Source organism: Mirounga angustirostris, unplaced genomic scaffold, assembly GCF_029215605.1.
Source record: "Mirounga angustirostris isolate CCGP_5_RB_7025 unplaced genomic scaffold, mMirAng1.0.hap1 SCAF_15, whole genome shotgun sequence".
In the NCBI taxonomy this organism is placed as follows: Eukaryota; Metazoa; Chordata; class Mammalia; order Carnivora; family Phocidae; genus Mirounga; species Mirounga angustirostris.
Window position 1 is genome coordinate 48,579,880 of NW_026991723.1, and position 26,307 is coordinate 48,606,186.

A 26,307-nucleotide genomic window follows, 5' to 3' on the forward strand; every position below is an offset into this window, starting at 1 on the left:
CTGAATCACAGTTTTAGGGAATGTCAGCAATGTTGACAATTTTTTCCTCTAAAGATTGGATTTGATATGTGGAACATAAGGAATAGCATGGAAGACATTAGGAGAAGGAAGGGAAAAATGAAGGGGGGGAATCGGAGGGGGAGACGAACCATGAGAGACTCTGGACTCCGGGAAACAAACTGAGGGTTTTAGAGGGGAGGGGGGTGGGAGGATGGGTGAGCCCTGTGATGGGTATTAAGGAGGGCATGTATTGCATGGAGCACTGGGTGTTATACGAAAACAATGAATCATGGAACACTACATCAAAAACTAATGAAGTACTGTATGGTGACTAACCCCAAGATGACAGCATACTAAAGTGAGCCTGCCTTTCTCTGGAATGGTGTGGATGAATAAAGCTTTCTGTGTTGTCAAAAAAAAAGGAAAATATCCAAAAAGTTGTTCACAATCAAATCTGATAAATTAAGTATGCAATCACTTACAAACTGGATAATACATATTTTTGTTGTTATTGTTAAAAAACAGGTGTGTATACAAAATAATCAGACCTAAAATGGGCCTAAAAATGGGTTGTAGCAATGATGACATTGTTTAAATAAACATGTTTTCCCAAGGTGACTGCTTTGGAGATCCATACACTTGGTCACATGTGTTAGCTAAACTTTTCAATCTCATAGCTATGTTCAGTTGCAATTTCTTTGAATAAACCAGATGTTTCCTTTTCACCTTTCCCCTTCCATTCTGTCATAAATTTCTTATTCTGAAACAAGCTCACTGTTCAATTGATTCAAAGCATTTATTTTTGTAGTACTATCACTTAACTATAGTTGATTTTTTTTTTTAAAGTACAAGTTGCAAGACAAAATAGCATCACCAATAAGGAGTAAGATTGCAAATCTGACAGAATTTCATTTGACCTCCAACCTTACTACTTACTAGTTGTGTGATTTGAGTGATTATTTAATCATTTAGGCCCATTTTTTTAATCTGTAGAATGAAGATAAAAATAGTACCTGTCTTAGGTGTTGTGAAGATTAAATAGGATAATAAATATGGGTTTTGCATGTAATGTCTGCCATATAGAGAGTGATTAACAAGTATCATTTAGGATAATACCATGTTAGGCAAATAGTGAAGACTTTGAAATACTTAAAATGTAAAGAATATCAGGGTGTCTGTGGGAGTTGCTACCAAGAACCGCAACTCTACTTTTCAACAGTTTTGAAGGAATTCTGGAAAATATACATTTTATTAAGTTCACTTTTCTCTGATCTCCCTTTCTCCTCCCCAACCTAGAATTATATCCATTAGGAGAGGAAAAATGTAAGGAATGGGAATGCAGCTAATGGAATAAAGGTGTTTTCCATAACACTTTGAAAAACAAAAGAAATGAACAATGAATTTATTTATTTTTTTTTTAAAGATTTTTTATTTTATTTATTTGAGAGAGAGAGAATGAGAGACAGAGAGCATGAGAGGGAGGAGGGTCAGAGGGAGAAGCAGACTCCCTGCCGAGCAGGGAGCCCGATGCGGGACTCGATCCCGGGACTCCAGGATCATGACCTGAGCCGAAGGCAGTCGCTTAACCAACTGAGCCACCCAGGCGCCCTTACAATGAATTTATTTTGAGTGAATTATGAGTTAATCATGGATAGTTAACATGGAATAATCTGGATACTTATTTTGTTTGATGCAGTGGAAAGACATTTGATGCAATAGAAACAAACCAGTCCTGGCTCCCGTATATGATTCTAGATAAATCTTTTAACCTACCTAAGCCTCATTTTTCTCAGTGTAATATAGCTAATGCCTGTCTTCTCAGGGAAATGTTCTCAAAAATAGGTAAGAATCTGGTAAATACTTCTTTCCCCCTTAATAAAGAATAAGAAACTGGATGCATTTTCTAAGAACCAGGAAAGCACAATTAACTTGGAGTTTATAAGATCTCCAGAGGTATTTCATTACTCAGAGAAATAAGATGACAGTAGAAGGTAGATGACTATTGATTTAGATCATGTGTGTTTATGACATATCAAGCCAGGTGACTAAACAAAAATTGGTGTCTGGGTGCAAGTCAGTCAACTCCTCTATGTCTGTCCTTCAACTATTAAATGAGAAAGTGGAATATGAATGTACTTTTCAGTTATTCAATTATTTGCTTGTAGCTAATTTTAACAAAATATAAAATACAATTGTCTGACTAAACAAGACTTTCCCCCCACTAACCTAATTGCATTTGGCATGGAGGAGGACAGAATGTAGAAGGGGTAAATAGATACAAGGGGAGAGATGAAATAAAATCTTTCAATAGTGTTTTTTTAAGATTTATTTATTTTGGAGACAGCATGCACATGCGCAGGCCAGCGGGAGAGGGAGAGAATCCTCAAGCCACTCCTTGCCCAGCAGGGAACCCTACCCAGGGCCTGATGGGGGGCGGTGCGGGACTGGATACCAGGACCCTGAGATCATGACCTGAGCTGAAACCAAGAGTCGGACGCCCAACCAATTGAGCCACCCAGGAGCCCTGGAAATCTTTCAGTAGGTTTTGACTGACTACAGCTTATTATGTGTTAGGATACAATCTCAAAAAGGAAATTATATTTTTCAGAGAAAAGGGAAAAATCAAAGTCGTCTAAAAGTACTTAGGTTTAAAAAATTTCATATTTTATGGGAAGAGAAAAAAATCATGAATAATATGCTATGCAGAAAATTGTTTATTTAAAAATAAAATTAGACATGTAAAATTTTAGGTTTTCTCTAACACAGAAAAGACTTCACTGTAAACCAATGGTTCTCATGGCGTGATCTTCCGACAGCATCATCATCATCATCACCTGGGCAATTGTTAGAAATGCAAATTAGGGGCGCCTGGGTGGCTCAGTCGTTAAGCCTCTGCCTTCGGTTCAGGTTATGATCCCAGGGTCCTGTGATCGAGCCCCGCAAGCCCCACATTGGGGCTCCCTGCTTAGCAGGAAGCCTGCTTCTCCCTCTCCCACTCCCCCTGCTTGTGTTCCCTCTCTCGCTGTCTCTCTCTGTCAAATAAATAAATAAAATCTTTTTTAAAAAATGCAAATTATTGGGCCTCATCCAGACCTACTGAATCAGAAACTCAGGGGGACCTAGGAGTTTGTTTTCACAAGGCTTCCACGAGATTCTGATGCATGCTAAAATTTGGCAACCACAGCTATAGGCTCAAGCAAAGGAATATGTCCTTTGTGACATGACTTTGCAGTTCCCCCTATCAAGAGGAGTCTCTGTCCACATCCTTGGAATCTGGGTTAGTTTTGAGAAGTGCTTTGACCAACAGAATGTGGCGGTTGTGATACTATACTGATTCTGTACCTTGGCCTCAAGAATCCTTGCACTTTTCCTCTTGATACCCGGGCACTGCCATGTAAACAGTAGCAAAGTAGCCTATTAAAACATGAGAGATCACATGGAGGAGAGCCCAGGTGTCCCAGCTGAGGCCATCCAGACCAGCCTACAGTCATCAGCAATTAGACACGTGAGAGAGCCTGGCCAAAATCAGGAGAACTGCCTCCAGGACCCACAGCTGATGCGTGAGTAATGCCAGTCAAGAGTGGAAGAACTGCCCAGCTGAACCAGAGACCCATGAGCAATAATAAATGCTTATTGTCTTAAGCTGCTGAGTTTTTAGGTGCTTTGTTATGCAGCAGTCTGTGAATTGATACATCCTACCAATTGTGTAAAATACATACTTTTCCAGTCCTTCCTTGAGAACCTTTACAGTGATAACATTTTAATGAGGTTAAGGCATCCTGTTATTTGTGAGGTGATATTTATAAAGATCATTTTAAAGATTGCCAAGTAATTTATATATACCATTGCTAAAGTCGGTATTATTATTAATCCCATTTTGCCGATGAAGAAATTGAGAATACGGATTGAATAATTCACTGTCACACAGTACGTGGTGGAGTTGATATTGGGGTTCATGTCTTTTTAGCACCAAAGGCCCTATCTCTCCACTCTGGCACACTGTAGGAACTGGAAGGACTATAAATACCTTCAAGGCCAAACCTCTTATTTTGCAGGTAAAAAAAAAACTAAAGAAGTGCAATCCCTTGGCTAAAGTGATTCACAATATAAACCTTTCAATCTTTATGATGCCAAATATTCACCCCTGATTGCAAAAATGGTGACACTAAGCAACAACCTCAGAGTTGTTTTGACCTGGGCAGAGGCATCATTTTTAAATGAGCTGAATAGGCGAATCTGTAAGTGGGCCGTGCATTGTTTGAGAAAGGCTGAGTCAAATTAGTCATGGAGCCAGGACTCAAATCCTGGTGTGATTCCCAGTAAGGTCAGTTTTAAACCACACCAGTGATTTTCAAGAGAGTAGGGAGAAGGATTCCGCCTGGTTTTGCAGGATGGGCAGGAGGTGGTATATAACAGAATCACCCTATGGGGCTTTTTCAGACCACCCCTTCAAGGTCAGACAAGTCCTCTATCCCTCTCCCCAAATGGGAAAGCTTGCTATAGTAAATTATTGTTATTAGTGGGTTTGTTATCTTCTCCTGCCCCCAGGTGTATGGGGTTTAACAATAATAGTGTATGGGGGTTAACAATAACAATAAAGGTTGAGAAGTTCCACTGTACTGGGTTATGCTGCCTCAATTATTATATGGGGTTAAATTTACTCCCACACAATGAAATCTAATGAATAGGGGCACCTGGGTGGCTCAGTCGTTGGGCGTCTGCCTTTGGCTCGGGTCATGATCCCAGGATCCTGGGATCAAGCCCCGCATCAGGCTCCCTGCTCCGCAGAAAGCCTGCTTCTCTCTCTCCCACTCCCCCTGCTTGTGTTCCCTCTCTCGTTGTGTCTCTCTGTCAAATAAATAAAATCTTAAAAAAAAAAATCTAATGAATAAAGGTTTCAGTGAGAATGGGAACCAGAAGTATTATCTATCTATATTTTGCATATAACACCAGAAGTATTATATTTTGAACACAGTATATAATGGCAATCTTGGGTCCTGCTCATATAGTTTTATACCATTCCCTGATGGGGGCATTAACTTCAACCCCACATTCAGGTGACACTAACCTCAGGGTAAGAGCAATATATGGATCTCTATGTTTGAAGTGTTTAGACTCAGTCTAAAGGTTTTACTACTTTGACTATAATTTTCTAGTTAACAAATCTGCTTCTCCATTTTCTTTGTCAACGGGTATTATTAGATCCTTATACGATTAACTGGCTGGCATGCCCTTTTCACAGGTCTTGTTCATCACCTGTCCTAGTGCTCGCTATCTGCCTTTCAACTTCCCTGAAACCACCATCTACCTGCCTGGGTATCTGTTCGTTTATTTGCTACAGGATTTTCTGCAAACTGTGCTTGTGTCCTCTCTGCTCTGTCCCTTTACCCCCTTACATTCTCCCCAAGACATGGATGAAATGCCTATGCTAGGAAAAGGAACCTCTTGCCTTGTTTCTACATTCGGACACCCAGTCTATTTTTTTTTAAATGTACTATAGGTTCTGTCAACTGCAGCAGCGTCCCAGGTCTTAGAAATGAGCTGCAGGAGGAAGAAGGTGAAACAGGAGTTACTTGCCTGGTTCTGGAAAGGCAGTGTAGTGTAGGCCTCCAGAGGACAGTGAGTTTTTCATTTTTACAGGTTTATTTATTATTTTAGAGAGAAATTAAGAGCATGCAGGAGAGAGGGAGAGAGAGAACCTCAAGCAGACTCCCAAGTAGGGAGGAGCCTGAATGGGGTTCAATCTCTTGACCCTGAGATCATAAACTGAGTGCAAATCAAGAGACGGACGCCTAAACGACTGAGCTACCCAGGTGCCCCCAAGTTTTTCCATTTTTAAAATTCTATGGTTTCTTTAAGGCAAAGTTACCCAAAAGGAGCAGTAAGATGTTGACATGGACTCTGAAAAACAAACTGAGGGTTCTAGAGGGGAGGGGGGTGGGAGGATGGGTTAGCCTGGTGATGGAGCCTGATGGAGCACTGGGTGTTATGCACAAACAAACAATGAATCATGGAACACTACAACAAAAACTAATGATGTAATGTATGGTGATTAACATAACAATAAAAAAAAAGATGCTGACATGGAGCACGTTACCCAAAACAACTGCTTTATTTGTCTAAGGACAGCCCAGTATCCATGGACATTCAGAAACATGGTGCAGGAAGAAAAGTTATGCCGGGCGCCTGGGTGGCTCAGTTGGTTAAGCGACTGCCTTCGGCTCAGGTCATGATCCTGGAGTCCCGGGATCGAGTCCCACATCGGGCTCCCTGCTCGGCAGGGAGTCTGCTTCTCCCTCTCCCACTCCCCATTTGTGTTCCCTCTCTCGCTGTGTCTTTCTCTGTCAAATAAATAAATAAAATCTTTAAAAAAAAAAAAGAAAAGTTATGCCATGTTTTTACCTTTATTTACTGTGTTAATCATGTATTGCTTTTGTAACAAATTATCACTAACTTAGTGCCTTACAATAACACAAAACTTTGCGGGTCACAAGTCTGAAGTGGGTCTCACTGGACTAAAATCACGGTGTTGGGAGGGCTGTCTTCCTTCTGGAGGCTCTAGGGAAAAACTTATTTCCTTGGCTGATGACCCCTTTCCATCTTCAAAGCCCGCCATGATGAGTGAAGTCCTTCTCATATTATATCACTCTCCTGGCTCCTTCTTTCACTTATAAGGATTGTTATGATTACATTGGGCCCACCTGGATAGTTCAGGACCCTCTCCCTATCTCGAGATCATCTTATTAGCAACCTCAATTCCATCTGTAACCTTAATTCCTCTTTGGCATATATTTACAAATCCTGGGAGTTAGGTCATCGATATCTTGGGTGGGGGAGCATTATTCTGACTACCATGTCTACATAGTGAAGAAAAAAGTTTCTCATGGCAAACAAGTATCTAATGACATCTATTCTCTAGGATTCATAAAGACAAAATGCAAAAAAAAATTGTGCCGGGGTCTTTGACCTTAGGGAATTTATGTAATGTACTGAAACTTCTAAGGAGATTGAGAAGAAAATTGTTATACAGTAACCTGTATGAATGTATCTTTTTATTTTTTAATTTTTTAAAAAAGATTTATTTATTTGAGGGGGGGCAGAAGGAGATGGAGAGGGAGAGAGAGAATCTCAAGCAGACTCCCGACAGGGGGCTCGATCTCATGACCCTGAGATCATGAAGGGAGCTGAAACCAAGAGTTGAATGCTTAACTGACTGAACCACCTAGGCATCCCTGAATGTATCTTTTTAAAAGCATATCTGGTTCTATACTTCATCTTCTGTTAAGTATTGTTTTTATATTTATTTATTTATTTATTTATGAGAGAGGGAGAGAGAGAGTGAGCAGGGGGAGGGGCAGCGAGGGAGAAACAGGCTCCCTGCTGAACAGGGAGCCAGACATGGGGCTCCATCCCAGGACCCTGGGATCATGACCTGAACCCAAGGCAGGCGCTTAACCTACTGTGCCACCCAAGAGCCCCCATAAGTATTGTTTTTAACCTGAAAGCATCACACCTATGTACGTAAGGAAAACATTTGTAAAACCCAAACCCCCACCAAAGTAATGGAGATCAATTCAACTGAAATAGGTACAGGTATAAGCAGAAGGAACAGAACAAATGATGGCTTTGTAAAAGTAGAAGCAATTTTTTGCATTCTTATTGTAATGTAATAATTGCAGCCTCAAACCTTCATCATTTCCTTTGGCTCCAACCCTGGATGCCATCTATGCTGTTGATTTAGCAGCCAAGTCAGTGATTTAAGTGCTAGGACTTATTCTGCATGCTAAATTCTGTTTACAGAATCAAAAGATTTTCAAATGGAAGTGCTTATCTGGAATTTGGAGATGAGATCTATCCAAGCGCACAGAAAATCTTAAATCTGAGAAATAACTAAATTACAACACTGTTTTTATTGAGTTCAACATCAGTTTGTTAAAAAAAAAATTAAATGTTTCTCTGTTTTTATCTTTCCTGTTCATTTTTAAAAGAAAAATTATTGATTTTGTAAATGTAACACTCGCTCATTATAATGAGTTCAAGTTAAGCAGAAAAGTAGAGAGGTTTTTAAAAAATCACGCCAAATCCCTTTTTACCATTATTAAAATATAATACTTGCTATTTTTGTAAGTAGAATTGGAATGAAGTTGAAATGAATTAGAATGGATTGCTAAACTTCAAATAAATGTTGTATCCAGTACAGCCCATGTTAATTCTTAAGAGATCCCTCTAAAGTTATGAAGAAATTATCAAAAACACTAAAATGTTGAAATGATAGCTTTAAAGGCTGCACATTTCAACTGTAAATGGCACCAATTGTTTCCCTGCTCTGAAGGATGAAGACATTAGCTTCTTTTCCCTTCTCCCACTTCTTGATCTTGTTATTTATATTATTATTATACATTGCCAAGGTTTATATATTTGCACTGTATTCTTAAATGATTTAGATATATTTTAAATTGTTTCAACGCTCACCCAAAACCTTTTATCCTTTTCTCTTTATTTTTTAGTCCACGTGTAAGTAGCTGGATTTTATTATCAAGTAACGTGTTTGTGTTATTTTTTTTTTAAAGACTTTATTTATTTGACAGAGAGAGACACAGCAGGAGAGGGAACACAGCAGGGGGAGTGGGAGAGGGAGAAGCAGGCCTCCCGCAGAGCTGGGAGCCCGATGCGGGGCTGGATCCCAGGACTCTGAGATCATGACCTGAGCCAAAGGCAGACGCTTAACAACTCAGCCACCCAGGTGCCCCGTGTTTTTTGGGTTTTGTTTTCATTTTGGTGAAGGGTGCATGGGTGTTCTATTCCTCAGACTTCTTTCATGTTTGAAAACATCTGTCTGTTCTACCTACTGCTGTTGTATACCAAGTATACTTCGTATATCTTGGATGTTTATATTATTGTTTGATTCTATTTCTTTCCTTCCAAATTTCTTATATATCTTCCAGTGGCTTCTGTTAGTGAACGTTACTGTGAAATCATGAGACCAGCATGCATATTTTCCTTTGATAGTGATTTGCTTAGCTTTTTGGAGTGCTAAGAGCATCTCATGCTTTAGTGACGAGTGTTCGTTCCCAAATTACCTTGGAATATGTTACTTTTCAACCTGTAGATCAAACTGTTGCTTCATTTCAGAGAAGTTCCTTCTTCATTTAAAAAATGGTATCTCTGGGTACATTATTGCTGTGTTCCTCTGGGTTTTCTACCTAAGAGACATAGGAGCATTGCACAGAATTTGTCTGTCCTCCACTTCCATGAGCTTCGTTCTAATTCCTTAATTTCTTCTTCTTTTATCTGTATTTACTATGATCATCTCAGGTCTTTCCTTCTTGCTTTTGACTTTTATTATTATTGGGGTGCTTGGGTGGCGCAGTTGGTTGGGTGTCAGACTCTTGGTTTTGCCTCAAGTTGTGATATCAGGGTCATGAGGTTGAGCCAGGTATCAGGCTCTGTACTCAGTATGGAGTCTGCTTGGGATTCTCTCTCCTGCTCCCCTGCCCCTCCTGCTCGTGCCCCTCTCTCTCAAATAAATATTTAAAAAAAAAAAAGAAATTTGTTGTTATTTAATGATTCTGTTTCAGTCTTCTGTATTTCCTTAGGTTTGCAATCCCTCTTTTCTTCATTCTGCTGTTTTTAAACTCATTTTTGAATTTTTGTTTTATTCTTCTGAAGTTATTATAAATAGCAAAGCACTTGCAGAGAATTAATTCATTTTCTTGCATCATATTTTTTTCCAGGCTTGGTTCAATATTGGTCTTTCATACATTCTTCCTGCCTTCCTAATTTGTTTGCACTGTTGCCTTGCTATTTCTTTTCATGGTGCATGTTCATGCGGATCTATCCAGACCTGCATTTCTTTTCTTATAATTAAAGGAATGTTTTGACAACAATGTCACCTTAACTAAGACCAGTCTGTTTTCTCCTCTTATATAGTTTGATGGCTGAGCATTTATTGTTCTAGATTCTCTCCCCTGCTCCCTGGACCATGAAGGCAAAGGGGGACAACTCAAGATTGTATGAACATCTGGGCTCTGCTACTACTTTGCACACATTGTGAAAGGTCTTCTACCAGAGTTCAGTTTCTACTTGGGAGTGGTGAGATATCTTATTTTCATTGAAGAATATACTTGGATTTTGGGTGGGTCCCTTAATTCTGAGTGTAGACCTCGCTTCTTTCAAAGAGAGAGCCCACACCATTGTTCACTTCCTTGTTTCATCTCCTCCTTGGCAATCATTTCTAACTACTCCCAAGTCAGAAGAAGAAAAAAATAAAGTTGCCTACTCCTGATGGTATTTTTCCTGTTGGACAAGATCCATTAGCACTGTATTCTGGTCTTTCCTTAATCAAAGGAGTGCCAAAGGAGATGGAATGACTTCTCTGATAGGTAATGATGTCTCTGATTTGGTGGATAAATCTGTCTAATTCTGGGTGTTGGCTGGTTGTGCATTTTGCTCTTACCCTAAGCTATGTGATCAACTTAGCCTCTTTGTATTATAAATATAATATATATGTCTCCCTTCTGCCAATACCTTGTGTTCTGATTTTTTCCCCTTCAGAACACAGATAGGCCAGTAAGGCCCCCTCAGAGACCTCAACAGTTCAGCCTGGGTGGGGGTGGGGCAGGTTAGAAATTGATGTTGGCAGACTCATCATGCATGTTGTTTTCCAGAATCCTATACTTACTTCATTTGCCACCCCACTTTTTTTAATGATCTTGGGTTATATCCCTTCCTTTGTATATGTTATTTTTGGGGGGGGGCTCAGTTTTACTACTATTATTCTGTAATTCACTTTCATTTTGTCATCTTTATGTGTAAGTTTGAAGTTATTTTTTCCTTTTAATTAATTTAATTACTTTTTCGAATAGGCAATATACAGTACAAAATGCAAAAGACACAAATGTGCGTACAGTGTAAAGTAAGTATCCTACCTATTCCTACTCCTATCTGTGTAGATCCTTTCCCCAGGGGAAATCACTGTCATCAATTTCTAGTGTAACTCTCAAAAAGTGATATTTGTATATACTTTTAATTTTTTTAATAAAAGTAATATCATACAGCAATGCAACTTTATACTTTTAAAAAACATTATATCTTGAAGGTAGTTCCATATAAAAATATACAACTGCTGCATTATTTTTAATTGTGCACAATATTTAATTTTGTATCCATACATAATTATGTAACTCAGACTCACGAGATGTAATAACAGAAAGCTTTTGTTTCACCATCAGTTCCTTTAAAATTTATTTAGTAAGTGTAACCAACCACTCTCCACCCCGGTGGAAATGTGGGCAGATTCCCAGGAGTTTTGCTCCCTCTTAGAAAACGATAGTTTCCTTTGCTACAAACACGGAAGGCATTGTCTTAGAGATTATTTAAATCTTCTGGGAGGATGGGGAAGGGCAAGAAGTTTAGTTTCATCCCTTTTAAGCTGCATTTATTCATGTCCTCTAGACTGGGCATACATGTAAAGTTGACCACCCCTGGTAGGCTTTTCAGAGGTTCTCTGCTGGGTCCCACCAAATATGAGATCCTTTTGACATGGGGTAGGTACCTTTTCCTTCAGCAGGCCCCTTCCTATCCTGCCTCAACTTACATTTTTCTGGTAGTTCACCCTCCATAGTCATTCAATGACAGGTCCTCTCACCTCTGCCAGTTTCCAGAAGCCCTCTTAGGCCAAACTAAAGATGGCCCCAGCCTGGCTCCTTCTCTTCTGTCCATAGCCTGTCAATAGGGAATCACATCTTTTCCCCCTGACAATCGTAGGACCGTGGGTTACTCTTAACACAGTAGAACTTTCTTGGCTTTACCATTAGTGATTTGTTAACCTTTTATTTACCCTTTGAACTGCTAACCTCCTGTGGGGTGCCCTGCAGGGAACACACCTCAAGCTTTCTCATTGGGCCCATGAAAGCTCCTTTCTAGTACTCTGCTGAGCTACAATGGCATCAGAGGCAAAAAGAAAATGTATACCCCTATATCCTTGATCAAAATACCTTCCCATATTTTGAGCCAAGTGGAAGGAAGTTAAAAACTCTTTCCCCTTGCCACCCACCCAATGACTACTATACACAGAAAGCCTCACTGCTGTCCAGTGTGTCTGCACATGTTTTGTCAATCCACATAAACATGCCCAGTTGGGAGGACACGATATCTGTGCTGCCCAAATGACTCTTCTGTTGTACAATAATGCAAAGTCATAAAACAAACCACAGCCTATCTTAATTTAGAATTTTGTTACTTTGTTCAATGTGGATTGGTTTTCCATTAATTTTTATTTTAAAAAATCTTGTATTAAACGATTATTTATCTTGATGATTGTGTTTTTGGCATCCCCTTAACTTTTTTTAATAACAGTTTTATTGAGATATAATTCACATATTATAGAATTTGTATATTTAAAGTATACAATTAGTTTTTAGTATATTCTCAGAGTTTTCAACCATGACTATTTTAGAACATTTTAATTAGTCCCCTGGAAAACAACAACAACAACAACAACAAAACATTAGCAGTCATCCTCCATTTCTCCCCAGCCATAGGCAGCCAGTAATCTATTTTCTGTCTCTATTGATATACCCAAGAGAAATGAAAACATATGTCTACCAAAAAATGTTCACTGCAGCATTATTCATACTATCTAAAAGATAGCTCCCTCAAGTTTTGCATTTGGCCTTGTTCCCTCTTTGAGCTAAAAGAGGGAAAATCCCTCCTTCTTCTTTCCTTTTCACATCAGTACAATACTTCTTTCCAAGAAAATTGCTTCACAAAATCCTATTTCCATACTTTGAGTTATTTTTATAGCTTGATCCAGCTGAGACATCCACTGGTCTTGAAATAGTCTCTAAGTAGGTAATGAAGAAGTAGTATGGTTAGCACTTTGAGAAATAGATTCCATAAACGAGACAGTTGGGTTCACATCTTGCCCTTGCCAATGACAAGGGAATTACTTAAACTCTCTGAACTTCAATTTCCTCATCTATAAAATTGAGATAATAGCATTATGTTCTTCATGGAGTTCCTGTAAGGTTTAAGTGAATCAATTCCTATAAAGTACTTATAGGAATGCCAAACATTAAAAAAATTAAATGTCAGTGGTTATTTTAAAAAATTTTATTGTGACAAAAACCATAAAATTTAGCATCTCAACTATTTTTAAGTGTACAGTTCAGTGTTTATTTACATTGTTGTGGAACAGATCTCCAGAACTTTTTCACCTTGCAGAACTGAAACTCTGTACCTACTAAACAACTATCCTTTGCCTCCTGCCACTAATCCTTAATAACCATCAGTCTACTATTTGACTACTTTAGATATCTCATAGAACTGGAATCATACAGTATTTATTATTTGGGGATTGGTTTATTTCACTTAGCATAGTATCCTCAGGGTTCATCCATGTTGTAGCATGTGATAGGAATCCCTTCCTTTTTAAGGGTGCATAGTTTCCATTGTATATGTAAAGCACATTTTGTTTATCCATTCATCCATTGTGGGACCTTTGGGTTGCTTCCACCACTTGGCTATTATTGTGAGTAGTGCTGCTATAAACATGGGGGTGCAGATATCTGTCTGAGACCCTGCTTTCAATTCTTTTGGCTATATACTCAGACGTGAAAATGCTGGATCATAAGGTAGTTCTATTTTTAATTTTTTGAGGAACCCCCCCCCCCCAGTTTTTCATACTGGTTGCACTGTTTCACAATCCCAACAACAGAGCATAAGGGCTCCAACATCTCCAAATCTCCACCATACTTGCTATTGTCTGTTTTTCCTAATGAGTGTGAGATATCTTATTGTGGTTTTGATTTGCCTTTCTCTGATGATTATTGATGTTGAACATCTTTTCATATGGCTGTTGTCCATTTGTATATCATCTTTAGGGAAATGTCTATTCAAGTCCTTTGCCAATTTTTTAATTGGGTTATTTGATTTTTGTTGTTGTTGGGTTTTAGGAGTTATTCATATATTCTGGATATTTACCCCTTTTCTGATCATTTGCAAATATTACCTCTTGTTCTGTAAGTAGCTTTTTTGCCATGTTGATTGTGTTTTTTGATTAACAGAACTTTAAAAAAAATTTTTTATTGTTATGTTAATCACCATACATTACATCATTAGTTTTTGATGTAGTGTTCCATGATTCATTGTTTGTGCATAACACCCAGTGCTCCATGCAGAATGTGCCCTCCTCAATACCCATCACCAGGCTAACCCGTCCCCCCACCCCCTTCCCCTCTAGAACCCTCAGTTTGTTTTTCAGAGTCCATCGTCTCTCATGGTTTGTCTACCCCTCCGATTTCCCCCTCTTCATTCTTCCCCTCCTGATATCTTCTTTTCTTTTCTTAACATATATTGCATTATTTGTTTCAGAGGTACAGATCTGTGATTCAACAGTCTTGCACAATTCCCAGCGCTCACCATAGCACATACCCTCCCCAGTGTCTATCACCCAGCCACCCCATCCTTCCCACCCCACCCCCCACTCCAACCCTCAGTTTGTTTCCTGAGATTAAGAATTCCTCATATCCATGAGATCATATGATACATGTCTTTCTCTGATTGACTTATTTCGCTCAGCATAACACCCTTGAGTTCTATCCACGTCATTGCAAATGGCAAGATCTCATTCCTTTTGATGGCTGCATAATATTCCATTGTATATATATACCACCTCTTCTTTATCCATTCATCTGTCGATGGACATCTTGGCTCTTTCCACAGTTTGGCTATTGTGGACATTGCTGCTATAAACATCAGGGTGCACATACCCTTTTGGATCCCTACTTTTGTATCTTTGGGGTAAATACCCAGTAGTGCAATTGCTGGATCATATGGTAGCTCTATTTTCAACTTTTTGAGGAACCTCCATACTGTTTTCCAGAGTGGCTGCACCAGCTTGCATTCCCACTAACAGTGTAGGAGGGTTCCCCTTTCTCCGCATCCCCACCAACATCTGTTGTTTCCTGACTTGTTAATTTTAGCCATTCTGACTGGTGTGAGGTGGTATCTCATTGAGGTTTTGATTTGGATTTCCCTGATGCCGAGCGATGTTGAGCACTTTTTCATGTGTCTGTTGGCCATCTGGATGTCTTCTTTGGAAAAATGTCTGTTCATGTCTTCTGCCCATTTCTTGATTGGATTCTTTGTTCTTTGGGTGTTGAGTTTGATGAGTTCTTTATAGATTTTGGATACCAGCCCTTTATCTGATATGTCATTTGCAAATATCTTCTCCCATTCTGTCGGTTGTCTTTTGGTTTTGTTGACTGTTTCCTTTGCTTTGCAAAAGCTTTTTATCTTGATGAAGTCCCAATAGTTCATTTTTGCCCTTGCTTCCCTTGCCTTTGGCAATGTTTCTAGGAAGAAGTTGCTTCGGCTGAGGTCGAAGAGGTTGCTGCCTGTGTTCTCCTTTAGGATTTGGATGGACTCCTGTCTCACATTGAGGTCTTTCAACCATTTGGAGTCTATTTTTGTGTGTGGTGTAAGGAAATGGTCCAGTTTCATTCTTCTGCATGTGGCTATCCAATTTTCCCAACACCATTTGTTGAAGAGACTGTCTTTGTTCCATTGGACATTCTTTCCTGCTTTGTCAAAGATGAGTTGACCATAGAGTTGAGGGTCCATTTCTGGGCTCTCTATTCTTGATTAACAGAACTTTTTCAGTTTGACACAGTGATTTTTTTTTTTTTTTTAAATGCACTTTATTGGGGCACCTGGGTGGCTCAGTCAGTTAGGCGGCTGCCTTTGGCTCGGGTCATGATCCCAGGGTCCTGGGATCGAGCACTGCGTTGGGCTCCCTGCTCGGTGGGGAGTCTGCTTCTCCCTCTCCCTCTGCCTGCTTCTCTGCCTACTTGTGCTCTCTCTCTATCTCTCTGTCAAATAAATAAATCTTAAAAATCTTAAAAAAAAATGTGCTTCATAAATCCTACATGTAACACTCTGTGTTTACAACTTCATATATGTCTTGGGGGAAACTTCAATTTTCACATCCTATAATATTTGTTTGGCTGGCTCATTATCAATGAACATTTAAGATTTTTTCCGATATTTTACTACCAACAATTCTGTACTTCTTTTTACATGTGCCATCTTTCATTTGTTCAAGCATATCTGTAGTGAAAATGTCTAGAAGTAGAATTGTGGAAAAAATGATTTAAACTTTTTGATAACATATCAATTTATACTCCTACCAGCAACTTATGAAAGTACTTATTTTCTGACACACAGGACAACACAACACAGTGTGTAATCAAATTTCCTGGTTTGTCAATCTGATAAATAAAAAAAATATATTATTGTCATTTTAATTTGCATGTATTTTACTATAAGGAAAAGTAAAATAATTTTATAATTTAAGGGCCATTTGTTTTTCCTTGTCTGTGAAATATCTAGGTCTTTTGCACAATTTGGGAGACTGGCTTTTTTTTTTAATTAAATGATAGGAATTAAAGATTCTTAGCATTTTAAAGATTTTATTTATTTATTTATTTATTTGAGACAGAGAGAATGAGAGAGAGAGAGCACATGAGAGGGGGGCGGGTCAGAGGGAGAAGCAGGCTCCCTGCCGAGCAGGGAGCCCGATGCAGGACTCGATCCCGGGACTCCAGGACCATGACCTGAGCCGAAGGCAGTCGCTTAACCAACTGAGCCACCCAGGCGCCCGATTCTTAGCATTTTAAATCAATGTATTAAAGAAATCAAATGATTGTATGTAATATGAGTGGCAAATATTTTTCCTGAATTTGCATCTCTTAGACTTGGTTTATGATATCTTTTAGTATGCAAAAATAGAATATATGTATATATATATAGTTAATTTACATTTTTATGTACCTTTTTAAAAAACTCATTCTTTAAAAGGTTTTTTCACTCAGAACTTTTATGGCTTCCTTTTTCACAGTACTTTTTTGATGCACCTCAAATTTACATTTGTAGTACGGATCCAATGTTGTGTTTTCCAGGTATTTATTTCCATACTATTTCCTGTATAATCCAATCTTTATTCTCACCTATGTTGCCTCCTTTATCATTTATTATATTTCCATATGTATTTGGGTCTATTATTGTTTCATGATACACCCCCCCCCCACACACACATATTCATTCTATAATCTTTTTTTTAAAGATTTTATTTATTTGAGAGAGAGAGAGAAAGAGGGAGAGAGAGAGAGAGGACATGAGCAGGGCAGAGGCAGACAGGAGGGAGGGAGAAGCAGGCTCCCTGCCGAAAAGGAGCCAGATGTGGGGCAATCCTAGGACCCCAGGATCATATGACCTGAGCCAAAGGCAGCCGCTTAACCTACTGAGCCACCCAGGTGCCCCTATAATCTTTTAATTAATGTAGTTTTTCAATACCTGTCTTAATACCTAGGGCTCTTAATACCTAGGCTCTTTACCTCATACACCTTAGTACCTGAAGTGAGTAGAAGTCTTTAGTACCTTTATTTTTCAGAATTTTCTAGCAGTTCTTGCTTGATTATTTTCCATATGAGCTTTAGAAGCAGCGTGTCAAGTTCCAAAAATATTGCCTAACTATTTTTATTGGGATAAAATTAAAGCTTAAAAATTAAATTAAAGGGTATTAAAGCATTTATGAACTTCAGTTTTACTCAGAACATGGTATGCCTTTCTATATATTTACCTCCTCTTTTGTATCCATTAGTGGCATTTTAATATTTTTCTCATATAGAGCTAATACATTACTTGTTAATTTTATTCCTGGTGTTTTATCTTTTTTGTTGCTATTTTTATTTGGATCTTTTTCTTCATTATATCTTCTAAGTTGTTGTTTGAATGTATGAAGGCTATTGATTGAATATTTTACCTGCTCATCTTACTGATATTTGGAAGAGGCTTTTAGCTCATTCAAATGGGTTTTCTAGGTACATGATTTTACTACCCTAGTAATAATGATAATTCACTTCTTCCATTTCAATTTTTATACCTCTTACTCTTTCTGATATCTACTTGCATTGACTAATGCCTCCACAACAATGATTCCCCTCTGCATGTTGTCATGATATGCTCTCACTTCCTTCCTCTGCTCAAATGTCTCCTTAACAGAGAAGATGTCCCTGACCACTCTATGTAAAATAGCAATTCTGGAGCACCTGGGTGTCTCAGTTGGTTAGGTATCTGCCTTTGGCTCCGGTTGGCACTGGGCTCCCTGCTCAGTGGGGAGTCTGCTTCTTCCTCTCCCTCTGCTGCTCCCCCTGCTTGTGTGTGCACTCTCACTCCCTCCTTCTCTCTCTCTGTCAAATAAATAAATAAAACCTTAAAAAAAAAATAGCGATGTCTCACCCATCATTACAATTTACCTCACTGTCTCTCTTACCCTGCTTTGGTCTTTGTCCATGGCAGTTTTCCCTCTATGATATTTGTTTGCTTATTTATTGTTTTTTCCCTAATACTGTAATCTCTATGAAGGCAGGGTATTTAGCTCTTCTGTACAAAGACTTGCCCCGCCTGCCTAGACTATCTAAGAATATCTTTTATTTATCTCTGAGTTAATGGGAATGCTTTGATGGTTTCCCCATTAAGCCCAATGCTGTGTAATTGGTATTTGAAGCTTATATAAAATCTGTCTTATTTATTTTTATTTATTTTAAAAAGATTTGATTTTGAGTAATCTCTACTCCCAACATGGGGCTTGAATTTACAACCCCAAGATCAAGAGTCTCATGCTTTACTGACTGAGTCAGGCAGGGACCCCAAAATCTGTCTTGTTTAACTTAATAAAAGGATTTTTAAAAATTGAACTTTAAAAAAAATTTTTAGTTCACTGGTTTAATTTATTTTAATTATTTTTTGGAGGGGCAGTTAGGCCCCAGTGGATGGAATAGTATTAGTATTTGAGCCTCAAAAATTGTATGACTGAAGTTTGTGTTTGGCTTTGTGTCTTGTCACCATCTCATTGCTTTTTTCTTTTTCTCAATACTTTTTTGTTTTGTTCCACTTTGAATGTAACACCTTCACAGAGAAGCGCACAAAATACAAATGGATAGCTCAATGACTTAACACAAAGTTAAACCCCTGAAAGCACTATCTAGGTCAAAAAATGGAACACTGCCCAAACTCCAGAAGTATGGATTATACCAATCACTATTGGCCCTGCTCTGACCTGTAGTACTATAATTTAGCTGTGTATGCTTTTTTTAATTTATATGAATGAAATCATATAATAAGTATTCTTCTGCCTGTATTCTTTTGTTCAGCATTATAAAATGTATCCATGTTATTACTTATAGATGCAGTCTGTCCATTTTTATTGTTGTATTACGATAGTTCATTGTGGGAATACACTACTACTTCCAGAATTCCTTTTTCTTGAAAAAATTTTATTTATTTATTTGAGAGGGGGTTGGGGGAGCAGAGGAAGAGGGACAAGCATACTCCCCACTGAATGTAAAGCCTGTCATGGAGCTTCATCTTACAACCCTAAGATCATGACCTGAGCTGAAATCAAAAGTCCCTTCCTTAACCAACTGAGCCACCCCAGTGCCCCACTACTTCTAGAGTGCCTAATCCCCTCTCCCTGCACCCCAAACAGGGACAATTGTAATATGCTGTTTGCTCCTTTCTTCCTTCCCCATAGAGAGTTTTCTGGCTCCTTTTCCATCACTAAACACAATTACTGCCTCTTATTTTCCTTTTCTTCTTGATTTTCCAAGACCTCTATTTTTCCTTAGCCTTTCTGCTCTTAATCACAATGTCCTTGTTCCATTTTTTTTCCCCTCCAGGAGCCCACTCTCACCACTTTCCCTGACCATCTAATGCAGAATATTGTGATAAAGAAAAAAATACAGCAATAACAAGCTAAAAGCACTATACAAATGAACTGGGAATTTTAATTTTTTAATTTGTTGAAAATATACTCTTCACAAAAATACCTTGGATTTGGAATTATTTTTTTTTTAAAGATTTTATTTATTTATTTGACAGAGAGAGACACAGCGAGAGAGGGAACACAAGCAGGGGGGGGAGGGAGAAGCAGGCTTCCTGCAGAGCAGGGAGCTCGATGTGGGGCTCTATCCCAGAACCCTGGGATCATGACCTGAGCTGAAGGCAGATGCCTAATGACTGAGCCACCCAGGTGCGCCCCTGATGTTTCTTTTTCTATGACTTTATGTTTAAGAGACATGGATTAGTTCTTTTTAGCTTAATTCTTCAAAGTTCTGATATTTTAAAAAATTATTTCTGATAATGTAACAGAATTAAAGCAACTTAGAAAATAAATGTATTTCATGTACATAAATATAATTAGATATTTAAATACATGATTCACATAAATTAAATTATTCCCTTAGGGGGGGTATCTCACATTATTTCTTCATTGAAACTCAAACTAAAAATAAGTAATTTAAAATACTTTGATTTCCAAATGACTGCCATTTACTTCAAGTATTCTCTTAAATTTTTTGACAAATTTTGATATTGCTATCTTTTAACAGCAAGAATAATTCGAAGTGTTAATCTAAATTTAAATATTAAGGTTATATTATCCATAACAAGCATCTTTATTGACCTCCTGATTCAACTAAGTATTGCTCACTTTTGCTTTAAAAATGAGAGTTCTGGGGCTGCCTCGGTGGCTCAGTCAGTTAAGCCTCCGACTCTCGATTTCAGGGCTCAGGTCATCATGCCAGGGTCATGAGATCAAGCCCCATATTGGGCTCTGTGCGGAGCGTGGAGCCTGCTTAAGATTTTCTCTCTCCCTCTCTCTCTGCCCCCTATCCCCACAGGCTCTCATGCGCAAGCATGCACACGCTCTCTTAAAAAAAAAAAAATTTCTGAGAGTGGATAAATCACAAGAAACCTTTCCTGAGACCACTATAGAGGTGAAAAATTTTAAAGAGCTTCCACTTAAATATACTCATTGAAAAGATGTATTTGTCTGTATTCTCCCCTAAAATGACATTAAAACCACAGTCAAGGAGCTAGAGATATAATTCACAAGGACAAATAGAATGAGAAGAGAGGCAACTTTTGTTAATGTTGCAACTGTTATTCTGACGAATTATTTTGAATTCAGTTACCTAACTTAGTGAGACTGGGGGGCAAGCACTATTTTTGGAAGAACTTCAGCAACTGGAACTACTTGAAAAATGGAATCAGTTTCCTCATAAAATAGAATTTCTCATCATTGTTGGGAGTTAAGCAGAGGTGCGATCTCCAATTATAGTAATGCTATTTGAGGGTACTAAAGCATTTGATGGGTATGTGTGTTTGTGTGTATATGTTATGGACAGTGTATTGGAACTGGGGATGATGTGGCAGAAGGAGACCAGGTGATTCCTGCAGATTTTTACCCCATAGAGTATCTGTGATTCAAATATTATACAATTCCTTCCTTATTTATAAGCCTATGATATCTCTATGTCATTATTTTTAAAATCTGAACTGTCATCCTTATGTTAACAGCAATGAAAAACTTGAATTTTACAAAATGTTTGAGTATTACAAATTTTTACTTATTACTTTACCTCTTGGAGAAACCTCCCAATTTGATGATTGTTTCAAATAGAGAAAATAATTTATTTGCAAATAGCTTGTATAAATGCTTGAATTGTGTTAGTCAGTGCCAAAATTACAGTTTATCTGCAAATCCTGGGGCTTTAGTTTTAGAGAAAAATAGGAGGCATAAAGTAAGAAAAAACTAGAAGTCACTATTTTAAAAAGCTATAAAGTTGGCTGAGGTGATTTCTGTCTAGAGTCACATGGACTTAATTTGAATCTTGAATTTGACATTTTCTAGCTGTATTAATGGTTAGCACATTGTTTATCCCTTCGGAGCCTTAGTTTCTTTACCTATAAAATGGGGAAATAAAAAGGTGGAAATAGCATCTAGCATAGGGCTTTTGTGAGTATTTAATGAGATTAAGCATGTGAAGGATTTAGCACATGGCCTTGCAAATGCTTAATAATCGTTAGCTATTAATGATAGAATGATGTTAACATTATAGACTGCTACCCCCATGCATAATAGATATAACCTAAGGTAACTCCTATGACATACCATAGTAAGCCCTAGATCTCAGAACAATCTCCTGGAAAATCTCAGTTGGTAGATGTTCCATGGGATTCTATGAAAGAATATGGATAACAATCAACTTCTTATTCATCTCAGAAAAATACCACATAGAGAGTCAACATATACAGATAATGATCACTATTTTGACATTGTCCTAGAGAGGGTAGATAAGAAGCAGCATCTGTGCTAGAAAATCTGGCCTTCTATATTCATTTGGTTATGTAAGTAGCTATTGTTAGGTTATATCACTGTGTAGGGGTTCAGATGGCATAACAAGATGCTGAAGTGTTTTAAATGTATGAGCCTGGTATTCCTGTGTGACTAAATGCATTGTTTACTAATGACATTAAGTGTAGGGTAGCTCATTTAAAAAAATTGTTCTATTGTATAAAATGAGCCTGCTTTAAAATAAGACCATGTATTTTATTTAATCCGAAAATTAATGTTCCTGAAGAAAATGCAAACCCATTTTAATGGTTACCATGCAATTCTAATAAAAGTATCTGGCAAAAATGATCAGCAATTACTTACTGTTAAGCCTATTTTACTTGTACTGAATGGAGAGAGATTTTTTAAAATTTTAATTCAAGGAATATATAATAGTAGGAATCCAGAATCATAATGTTCACAGAGAGTAATGGTTTATTAAGTACAATTCATATACCCTGTGACTAGGTGTGAATTCTTTTGAGCTTTAACATAAAAAAGCAACAAGCAGTGCTAGTTTGCTTAAAAAGAAACTGACTTCTGTTGTAACTGGATGCTGTAAAACATTTTTCCAAGTTAGGTTAAAAAAAAAAGTAGAAATTATTTAGCAAATGGTTACAAAATGAAAAACTAATCAATCAATACTTAGAATTGTTAATTTCCAGCCTCACCTCAGACATCAAGTTTTCTGATTATATAATATAAAAAGCATATTCATAGAAGGAAAACAAGGAAGAGGGGAAATCAATTATTTTTTCATATACCGTGAGAATACCTTTTTAGGCTTGCAAAGCTTAACTAATAACACACTCAGAAAGAGCACTCTTCATAGTGGGTATAAAAATGGCCTAATTTGAAACACAAAGTGTTGGCCATGCATACCCAGTAGGTTCTATTCAGCAAACTCTTGAGGTTTCATGTTGACATAATGAAATATTGTACTATCCCTTGTAGGCTAAATTTTTCTTTACCTCCTTAAATCAATAGCCTAATAATATTTTGTCCAACTCTGACTGCATCTAAATTTGAAGTTGCTTTGCTGAAAACTGTAGGCATACTGCTCTCAAGGTACTCACCCTTTCTTTTTATTTCCCTTTCGAATCTTCTCTCCAAATCTTTTAGAACTAGTCTTTAGAATGTATATAATAAACATTAATAAGAATCACTTAACCATAGCTATTTTCTTTGGATATTAGGAAAGATGTCCATCTTTCTTAGGGTTGCCAATTGGTTTAATTTCTTCAGGCTCTTTAATTAAATAAACGTTGATGTCCAATGTGATTATTCTTGCATTAGCTAGGTAATTTCTCTGGGGTGGGTGACAATTTAATTCAACAATAAGCTGTTATGTGTATGGGGAAGGACATTCTGGGCAGAATCTTGATCAGTTTTCACACAAGATTCAATGTACTATATATGTATAAACCAAGTTCTTCTTGAATCTGCATTGTTGAAGTGTTCATAAATTTTTTTTTTTAAAGATTTTATTTATTTATTTGACAGAGAGACACAGCGAGAGAGGGAACACAAGCAGGGGGAGTGGGAGAGGGAGAAGCAGGCTTCCCGCGGAGCAGGGAACCCGATGCGGGGCTCGATCCCAGGACCCTGGGATCATGACCCGAGCCAAAGGCAGGCGCTTAACGACTGAGCCACCCAGGCGCCCCGGGTTCATAAATTTTTAATTGCAAAGCTTATCAATGATATAGTGGGTTTTTTTTAGATTACATTTAATTTTTAATATACAAATTTTCAAACAGACACAAAAGTAGGAAGAAAAGTAAAATGAATCTCTGTGTATGAATCATCCAAATTCAACAGTTATCAAGACTACCATGATGGCTTCATAATTTTTACTTTGCAGGAGTGTTTTATATAAACTTTTTTTTTTAAGAATAACAAACTACAGAAAAGTACACAAACCATAAGAACATAACCCTATGAGCATCTGTATCAAGAAGCCGAACAACAGAACCCCGAAAGTGTTCTTCTGCCCCCTTCCAGTCACTACTCTCAACTTCAAGGGAAAGCGGTCTTAAGACTTCTATCATCATAGATTAGTTTTGCCTATTTTTGAAATTTTATATAAATGAAATAGTATAGTATGGACTCTTTTATGTCTGTCTTTATGTGCTCAATATTATGTTTATGAGATCCACTCATGCTGTAGCAGCTTGTTGGAGTTGGCCTATTCTTGTCATTGTATGATATTAAGTTGTATGGATAGGCCATTATTTACCCATTTTACTATTGAACATTTGGATTGTTTCTAGTCTTTGGCATTAAAAATAGTGCTACCATTAAAATTCTTTAATGTGCCTTTTGCTGAATATATGCATGCATTTCTTTTATGTATACATGTGCCGAAGTATTATAAGCAAATCTCAGAAATTGTCATTTCACTTTTACATATTTCAGCATACTGATGCCTTGCCCTTTACTAATTAAAATGCATTTTCAGTACATTTTAAAATGAGAAATCCCTTTTTTCAAGATAGCTTTGGAAGATAATGAGATGAAAATATTGAAGTTGAAATATACTAAAGTTGACAGTAGTTTTCTTTAGTTTTGATGGACAGGTCAAATAACAAAAAGCATTTATTAAACTCCTTTTTTTTTTTTTTTAAAGATTTTATTTATTTATTTTAGAGGCAGAGCACAAGAGGGGGGAGCAGGAGAGGGAGAAGCAGACTCCCTGCCGAGCAGGGAGCCCGATGCGGGACTTGATCCCGGGACTCCAGGATCATGACCTGAGCCGAAGGCAGTTGCTTAACCAACTGAGCCACCCAGGCACCCCTATTAAACTCCTTTTTGCTGGATCATCTAACTCTTCTGTTTGGCAGTATTCTCATTCGTATACTCACTTACTGACTGGAATTTAAGGGGAGAAAATAATTCCTTTTGATAAATTGGTAGCAATGGAACTGTTTACATTAGGTATCATAAAATAACAGTTCAACTAACAAACAAAATGGACTGGGGAGCATACTTTAATGAATACTGACTCAAGTGATTTTTTCCAAGTGTAGTAAATGTTACTTCTACAGGATTTCTAACAAATGTTTAGAATAATTAGAATAGTAATCAATAAATTATATATACCATAATAATAATATATAATATTTTATAGAAAATACATGATGTGTATATTATATAAACATATTTAAGAATAGATAGTATTATATATTAATTAAAATTATATTAATATATAATTATTATAGTTAAAATAATCAGTACTTAATGAAGATATTCAAAGAGATACCTTTTTTTTTTTTTTTGAGAGAGAGAGAGAGAGAGAGATCATGAGTGGTGGGGAGGAGCAGAGGGAGAGGGACAAGCAGACTCCCAGCTGAGCACAGAGCCCAACTCAGGGATCGATCCCAGAACCCTGAGATCATGACCTGAGCCAAAGGCAGACATTTAACTGACTGAGCCACCCAGGCACCCCTCAAAGAGATATCTTAACAAACATTTCCTACATCTGATTTCATTATTTTATGAACATAATGTCATGGAAAGAGGTGATCTTTTTCACTTGGGATATATGATAATGATCAAATAATTTGGAATACCTTTATTTATATAATCTTGGCTCATGTTTTCAGGTTGGACCACTCCTATTTTATAGATGATTTTTTTTTGCTCTGATTTTCCTTATTATTTTATCACTCCAAACAAAACTTGTTTCAGAGCTTGCCTCAAATTCTGATTTTCCAATGCATTAGCTGTGTGATCCTGATCAAGCAATGACTTCTCTGAGGTCCAATTTTCTTGTCTAAATCATATGGTGGTAATTCCTACCTCTTTGTGTTTCACATTTCTCTAAAAGCCCGGAGAACACCAAGCAGGAAAAATGCCAATATACACACACACACTCTCAAAGACATTATATTCAAACTGGAGAAACGGAAGACAAAATCTTGAAAGATGCTAAAGAATAAAACAGCTAACCTGAAGAGGAACAAGGATAAGGATTGCAGCAGACTGCTTATAAGATCAGAAGCCATGCATGAAAGAGGAGAGTGGAGCTAAATATTTTGAGTGTTGAAAGAAAAAAACATCACCAGTCTAGA